Source organism: Tigriopus californicus, chromosome 11, assembly GCF_007210705.1.
Source record: "Tigriopus californicus strain San Diego chromosome 11, Tcal_SD_v2.1, whole genome shotgun sequence".
Lineage (NCBI taxonomy): Eukaryota > Metazoa > Arthropoda > Copepoda > Harpacticoida > Harpacticidae > Tigriopus > Tigriopus californicus.
In genome coordinates, this window is record NC_081450.1 from 2026972 (window position 1) to 2034970 (window position 7999).

The 7999-nt window shown below is 41.4% G+C and overlaps 2 long non-coding RNA genes across 2 annotated transcripts; both read left to right on the forward strand.

Annotated features, from left to right (window-relative positions):
• Positions 1-2162: 2162 nt before the first annotated feature.
• Positions 2163-3379, forward strand: LOC131890646 (uncharacterized). The gene is made up of 4 exons (XR_009374339.1): positions 2163-2419; positions 2494-2792; positions 2907-3180; positions 3249-3379. It is a non-coding gene; the product is annotated as an uncharacterized LOC131890646 (long non-coding RNA).
• A 4-nt stretch (positions 3380-3383) lies between these two features.
• Positions 3384-4988, forward strand: LOC131890647 (uncharacterized). Its single transcript, XR_009374340.1, has 3 exons — positions 3384-3703; positions 4145-4368; positions 4448-4988. It is a non-coding gene; the product is annotated as an uncharacterized LOC131890647 (long non-coding RNA).
• Positions 4989-7999: the final 3011 nt, after the last annotated feature.

Genomic DNA, 7999 nt, shown 5'->3' on the forward strand with positions numbered 1-7999 from the left:
CCGCTCAGCTACCTAACAACGTTAATAAATACCCTTGTTGACTTTGAGGGAAAAGCTTTCAAAGACAGGCCACTAGATCTATTCAGATCGTTCTTTTCGCGATCTCAAACTTTACCGAGTCGCAATTAAAGTGTGTGGTTGCACCCCAATGTTCGTCAAGCGTCCTCTACTTCCTGAGGCTTGTTTTTCAAGCTCGTATCTCGGAGTTAGGGGGCTTGGACGTTAACCGGTATGAAAATACAGTGGTCAAAGTGGTGAGCGGATGCTCATTCTGGGTAACGTCCAAACCTTAACTTGGAGGTATGAGCTCTTGAATAAACTCGCCCGTAAGGCCTCAGCGCGAAACCCTAGGGATGAGGCGTCGGCTATCCCACCAACGACCAAATTCTTCTCGAGATGAGATCTTGCAAAAAAAACCATTGACGTCCAGTGTGTAATTATGTACGTCCTATGTAAATTGCAACTTTACAGTATGTGCGGGTGAGTTTCAATTGGGGCACAAAATAAACCGATTTACGCAACAATGTCTCTTTCAAATTTAAAGTGCCATCTCTTTAGACTTCATTCTGGATTCCCAAACTGTCAACACGTAGGTCCCAATTTTGTAATAATATATCTACTAACAATAGGATCCAATCTGGAGCTTTGTTGAAAACCTAATTTGTTGCGTGCAATTTTTAGAGTCATCTTGTATATAAAGTGAAACCCTGACAAGACTCCAGTATCACTCTCCTTCGAGTTGCCAATTGCAAACATGATTGGTCTCATCCTCTCGGCTTTTGTCATGCTCCATGGAGCTTTCATTATGACTCCATCCTATTCAAGCTTCGTTGTGGCAGCTCCCGACATCACCAATTCTACGGGTGAAAGTTGTAATGGGGTCCCCCTTGAGCCCAGTGAGGGATGTTGCCGAGGGACCGTCATTTTTGACCAAGAGCTCTCTGTCTGTTGCGGAGACAAATACGTGGTGCCCATTGTCAATGAAGACGAATGCGACTGTTGCACCGACTTTATTGGAACCACAAGGGTCTACTATCCCGTGCTTCACAACAACGAGATGCAGATCTGTTGCCGAGGACGGGTGACGCCCAAAGTCGGAAACGATGACAATTGTTGTGGAGGGCGGCCAATGAACACCAACCTAGAGGAATGCTGTCGGAATCGAATTTTCCTGAAATCCGACACCAGTGCCACTAAAACGAGACGTTGTGCTGGCCTAGCCGATTCACTAAAAACACCACCAGCTCTATTTGACTAGGTCTTGAGAAGTCAGCCAGGGGGTTTTCAAAGGGGCATTTGATTGTGCACACTCACATGTTTTGATCTTGTGTTTTGAATAAATGTGTAGCTGACATGACGTGTACTTTCAAAGGCCAGTTTCGTACTAGTTTGGTTTTGAGTGATGCCTTGCTCCCTCCACCCATAGGGTAAGCTTTCATTTTGGTATCCGAAACTCATCTCTGCCGTTTTCTCTTCGTTAGTGTGGCTCGTTCTTCCCATACATTTCTTATCTACGTTTTCATTCCCGAAATAGTGCTAGATCATCGAATAAGCGACAATTGAACTTGAAAAAGTTTTTCTATCGTTTTTCACTTTCACGAAGGAATAATTTGCCCGAAAATCGGAAGAGAGGCAGAGTTTTCGGTTGAAAATCAAATTGACGCGGACTTTGATATGTATGTGCTTTTTGATGGACAGTGCATGAAAACAATTTCGAATGGTCCACGGGATTTGCTTTAGTAAAATTGGCATCATTTGAGCAACTATCTTCGTCATGAATCTTATTTCTTTCTTTTTCTACTGGTGGAACTTCTCTCCCCTCGTCATCGTCTTCAAAAAACATCTCTATAAAACAACTCTAACCACATTCAAGAGGTCATATCCGAATGCGAAATAATTCCTTACACTTCCAGGAACCTTGTCCCTCAATCCTTTCTGCAATTTTCTTCCACTCCCTCATCAGATCCCATTTCCTACTGTGAGAATGGTGAATGGATCAGTTGCGAGCAAGTCACCGTTGACTTGATCTCAATCCGAACCAACCAACCCGTGATCCTACCCAATGGCGGGAAAGTCAGCCCCGTTGAATCCTCTCCAGGTAGCATCAGATCATTTGGGCGTCCAATTCAATCAAAGCTCTTTTCCGAAACTTGCATTCATCAATTTGGCAGGAATTGACCCGGATCAACCACGACGTTTTTTCAATCTGAAGACACTCTGGACTCGATGACCATCACCTTTTTCGCCTGGGGCTCCTTTGAGGTCAATGCAATCATTCACGAAGACGACAGAGTATTCAACTTGGCGCCTTGCGACCAAAAATGGCGGCGATTGTCACGTTCTAGCCGAGGAAGACCCGGATCTGTTCAATGTGGAGGAGACCTCGACCAACTCCACAATGAGGGACTTGGAGTTGATGGTGAGTACTCAATTCCTATTCCTTATGTTTGCATTTTGGCATGGGAAGTGATCCCCATTCACAACCAACCCTAGACCAAGACCACCATAGAGCAACTCACCGATTTGGAGGACCGACAAGAGCAAGGTCGATTCTAACAAGATGCTGATGGGACGTATGTGGCCACCATCAAGATGTATTACACAAGGGAATTTGCCCAAGTAGAACCGAACGTGAATGCCTTCATCTCCAACATGCTCAGTCAAGCCAATGCGTGCTTTCGTAACTCGAAAACCCAACTTCGTTTGCAATTGCTATGTATCCAGCAACTGAATACACATCACTGAAAATCGAGATCCGGGGCGAATTTTGACCCAATTTGTCAACATAAAAGGTGAAGGGAACGCATTTAAATGCGATTGAGATTGAATGACGAGCCGGAACTGTTAGCTTGTGTATTTTGAACTTGCCATTGCAAGCCAACTATATAAAACTAAAGATTTATCAGGAACCCCAGCCAATCTGCGAGGAACGGCCGATTTCGCCCATCTCCTTGTGCGAGAGACTGATCCAAGTAATTGCGGAATTGCCTACGTCGGGAGCACACAAGTTCCGTTTGGGGTGTCCAAGAGAATTTGTGCCGTTGGTGCTTACACCTTTAGCCACGAGATTGGACATAACTTGGGATGCAGACACGACCGTGCCAATTCACCCAATGCTGATCCCAATGGCTATGCATTCGGTTACCTGATCCCTGGGACGAGCTACCGCACCACAATGGCGTGAGTTCGCTCTCATTCTTCTGGGCTTACAAGTAAAGAGGTCGAATCCATTCCGTTGCTTTTTGTAGGTATTGGGATCCTAACCATCGAGCAAAAGCGAACCTTTACTCCAACCCAAGTGTGAGAATCAAAATTTCCTTGCTGGAAATGCCCAGAATGACTGTGCCCGCAAGATCCGAGCAAATGCCGTACATTTGCCGTATTGGCTCAGACACCGAATCTTGTCGTACGGTGAAATTAATCATGTTTCAAGTTTTGCCCGTTTGATTGGGATGCAGAATTTTTTATGCCAAAGTAGGAGGGCACTTTTACACTGAGATGCTTCATATCAATCATTTTGATCCCAGCATTTATAATACCTACCACCACCACCACAACAACAGCCAGTCCAACCTCAGTTGACAGTCATTTCAAGGTGTTCGCGTTTTCTCCGTCGGTTCATGCCCACTGGAACTAGAGTGGTGATCCAGTATCCAGTATCCGGATTCTATGCAATAATGACCGATGTCGATGGATACTTGCGGTGAGTATATTCTTTGTCTAAATTTTTGGTGCATTGGATAACTATTGGACATTGGATAACTAAAAGCTTTTATTCTAGTTCCAAAGAAGCCGCTTTCAATACTTTTTCGTAAAACCAAATTATCAAACTTAATTATTTGGTGAAAAATTAAGGTCAGCATTCACTTGGAATATTGAAAGCTTGCAAGGTACAGCAATCTTTGTCTCTTGTCATCATTTCAACAAAAAATATCAACATCTACAGTAGCCCGAAATGTGACTGTAAACTGAGTAAAGCTGATAAAATCATGAAAACAAGTAGTGTCTTTGAAAACAAACAAATATGAACACAGAGAAGAAACACTTATTTGATTAATCACACTAATCTGCTACATGGTTGGAAATCACCACTCTGAACATCCATCGACAACTAAGAAAGCGCATATTTCTGTTTTTTTTTTAGACGTCAGTTGGCCGTCGACTGAGGATGAAAATCGAAAGCATGGATATTGAAAGCCAAACCCAATGCAGAAACGACATGCTCGCCATCTTTAGCACCACTGGAGGGAACATAGGATTCTGCGGCACTGGAGCATCCGATGGTTACACCTCTGCGGGCAACTTCGTGGTCTTAAATTCATTTCTAACAACTCTGTTGCTGAAATGGCTTTAGAGTAGTCATCCAAGGTTCGTTTCCTACCTTCGGTCTCTTAGCAATTTCTTAAGCATCGATTAGTTTTTAACAAAAGTCACGGTTTATTTTTAGCCTTTTGATGTTAGATATGGTTACGTGATTTTCTTTTTTTTCCATGTAAAATTATTCGGAACATTTCCTGTCATTTCATGCTTAAATCACCATGTTTTTAACAACAAATTGGTTTCATTAAAATGAAAAGTTTTACGGAACTTGCCCTTGCTTTAAACTGTCCGCATTTGTAGGTTTCTACAATCTTACCAAAGGTAAGGCTATAATAAAGAAGTAAGTAAGAAAGACTGGTCAAAGGTCACCACAAGATGTTCTCAGGAACTTAGAAAAATTGTCCTCGACTGTAGATGTTTCAACTTCTTCGGGAATAGTAGGAGAAGCAAAAAAAAAAAGAAACAATGCCGCTCCCAGAAAGCTGCCCATTTCTATGGGGCGGCATAGGTTGCACTATGTTGCACTTTTAGCTTTTGTTTTCTTTAAATTGAAGCAAAATAACGACACAGATTGTGGCCCAATCAATGTTAAAAAAAGTGAAGAGCACTGACATCGTGTACATTTGTAAAGCGTCCTTTTTTCGCTCCAAGCAAAATCATTCGATCGGCTGAACTTCTTCTTTAAGACTTAAGAAATGTGTCAAATTGCTTTTCCATTTGAATCTGACAATTAAACACGGCTCTTTTTTCTCTTGCATTGGAGAGTTTCGGCGAGTGTTTGATCTGTTCATGTGGAGACCTCACCGACAATTCAAATGTAAGAATCACATAGTTTGACTTGGCCATGGAAGTCTTGAACAAGTACCATTGGCAATCCGTTGGTGTGGCTTTAACAACAATTCCAGTGGCTTTTACACCACCTCGAATTATGTCATTCAGAAGTTTTCACTAGACAGCACAAAAGTTCTGCTCGTTCGATCTCTGCTTCAATTGATTGGAGTCTTTATTACTTGGATGATCAAGATCATGAAGAAAGAACGATTAACTGGTTCTAAAGGGCCAGCATTGGCCAATGGCTATTGCTTGTTTTATGTGGGATGTGTGGTAATTGCATAACCTTGTTCTACACCAAATCGTTGAGATTTTTACCTTTGAGCGATGCACCATAATCCTACACAGCGATGTATATTCACCGTGATCTTTGCCACTCTTCTAAAGCAGTCAACTCTGACATGGTGGAAAGTGATACTTTTAGCTATCATTGTTCTGGGCGAAATTCTTGTAGTTCAACCCGTAAGTCCACCATTGATCGATGTTCACATTTTGATTAATAGTTTATTTTTCAGAATTAACTCCAACTTTATACACATCATCCTACTTTTGTCAGCTGGCCAGCCTGTTTCACCAAATTGACCAATTTATTGCCGCCAAAGCTAAATTTGCAAAACCTGAGTTACTATCGTCATAAAGTCTTTTCCTCGCAAGACGGGTTTCGAAACAAAATTTGGCAGTTTCGGGCGATTTGGCTTATAGCAATTCTACTTAACGCCACCCAAATATATATATTAGCTGAGATTGGTTGCTACTATTTCACCAATTTCGTTTGATATTTTAGAGGATCCGAGCAATTCACGTGTGAATGAATGCTTGTAACAAAAGGGAGTTTCTTTGTCGCTTGATCTCGAAATGGTTTGACACTTTTGCCATCACAATTTGCCCGCCAATTTGCCGTGAAAGTTGTTCAAGAAGTCTTTTCCTTTCTTGAATTAGACGTTAAGGGTTCCAGCAACCTACATGACTCTATCCTCAGAAATAAGTGACGTGAATGAAAAAAGTTGACCCGTTTTAGCCATGAGATATTTTTTCAAACTATAGTGTGGAGAAATAGTTTTGAAATTATTTATGCTTGCCCAGATTTTATTTTTCATTGAAAGCAAAAGCTACCGTTTAAAGAAAGAATGGCCTAGTCATCAAAGGTGCCACAGAGTCAGGATTGTCTCTATGATGAGTGGAAACCACCCTGGCTGTTAAATCGAACAATTTGATAATCAAGAAGGGGATTTCATTTCCACAAGCTGAACAAAACTTGTCACTTACGCTGCCGTTCAGTTGAAGAGTTATGGTTATCTGAACTTTACTGCAATTGTCACACCAAAGCCAAGGATCAACTCAAACTTGGACAAAATTTTTAGATAGCATTCCAGATCAACCTCCATTCAGGATTTGCTCGGTCTGCCAACTCGAACTCGTTGGTAGACCAAACATTACATAAAGATTAAAAAGGTAATCAATAGACGACTTTTCAGTGGGGGATTACATTCCCTGTAGCGGTTAGAAAAGCCAATGAAAATCCAAACCGAAAATAGAACAGTGATGGGCTTAATATGATGTTATGAATTAGCATAATCTCATAAAGAATTCATTTGATCAAACTATACCAGATTCATGTCCAAGTTCCTGCATTACTTCTTACTTTTTTGCCACCACCAAAGGTCACTGATGTCGTCGGTTTTTTCTCGCAACTTTTTTAACGGTCCTGGTCGATTATTTTGTTGAAATTTCATTTCATTCCAGAGGGACTTTCAAAGTTATGAGTATTATCAAGGCCTGTCATATGGATTGGTAGCATCTGTGGCATTTGGTATGGAGCCGTCTCATATCTGACCTTTAAAAGATGTTCCGTCGACCTCATCCTGGGTTTGGAGCCATCTTTGGCACATTCTATGGTGGGCAAATCATGTCAAAGCCAAGTCAATTTGAACCTTCATTCGATCTTATTTGTAGTTGTTTCCTTCTGCACGATCAAATGGCAGGATTGGTGAATGACAGCCTTGGGAATTGATCCTGGGATCCACACTCGCCTGTTCAGCCTACGGTAGTGCTGCTGGTGCCCTCAAATGTCTCCCTCCAACTGGAGTCATGTCTCTCCAATCTTTGGAGATTTTAATGCCGTCGGTCTCCAATCAATCCTTGAACAATCAATCCTAGCTTTGGACAGGTTTTTGGTTCTTTTGCGGTTATTGCGGGTGTCATTTTGATGATTCTTGAAAATAACATTTTTGTACTGAATATTGACAAGTAAAAGTCGATTTTCGAAAAAAATGTAGCAAAAACTATGAGTTTGAAAAACGGTGTTTGTTGTTTTTATTTCAAACTACCTTATTAATACTTTAGTTGTAGTACTTTATACTATGTACACTATTTACTAGTGTCCGATCATAGCAGTGTGGTTAATTCTAGCAAAAATCAAATTTATATCTCAGCATTTAAGATCAGTAGGCGAGTTCAAGATTATTCTTTATTGTGACCAACGACTACAGTCGTGTATCCTATTGAACCATGTGTTTAACGGCCATAGACGATAAGGCATTAGAGATTCAAGACGATAGAGATTCAATTCAAGCTTTTTATGTCTGACGAAACCCGGCCCAAATACACCTGTCGTGCACGACACTTCGTTTCCTCAATTCCTGATGGCTCGTATGAAGGTTCTTCAAAACGTAAGGAACAGCCTGGGTGGAACAACTATCTGGGTATTGAACGTGAAAAAGAACAAGTTATAAGGGGACATTCTTGACAACTGAAGTACTTCATCTCTTTACACGTGTAGTGCAGACCTAAGTGTTGTAGACGGCTTTCAACGCCAATTGTTTCCAAGCCCTCAAAGATAACTTAGAAC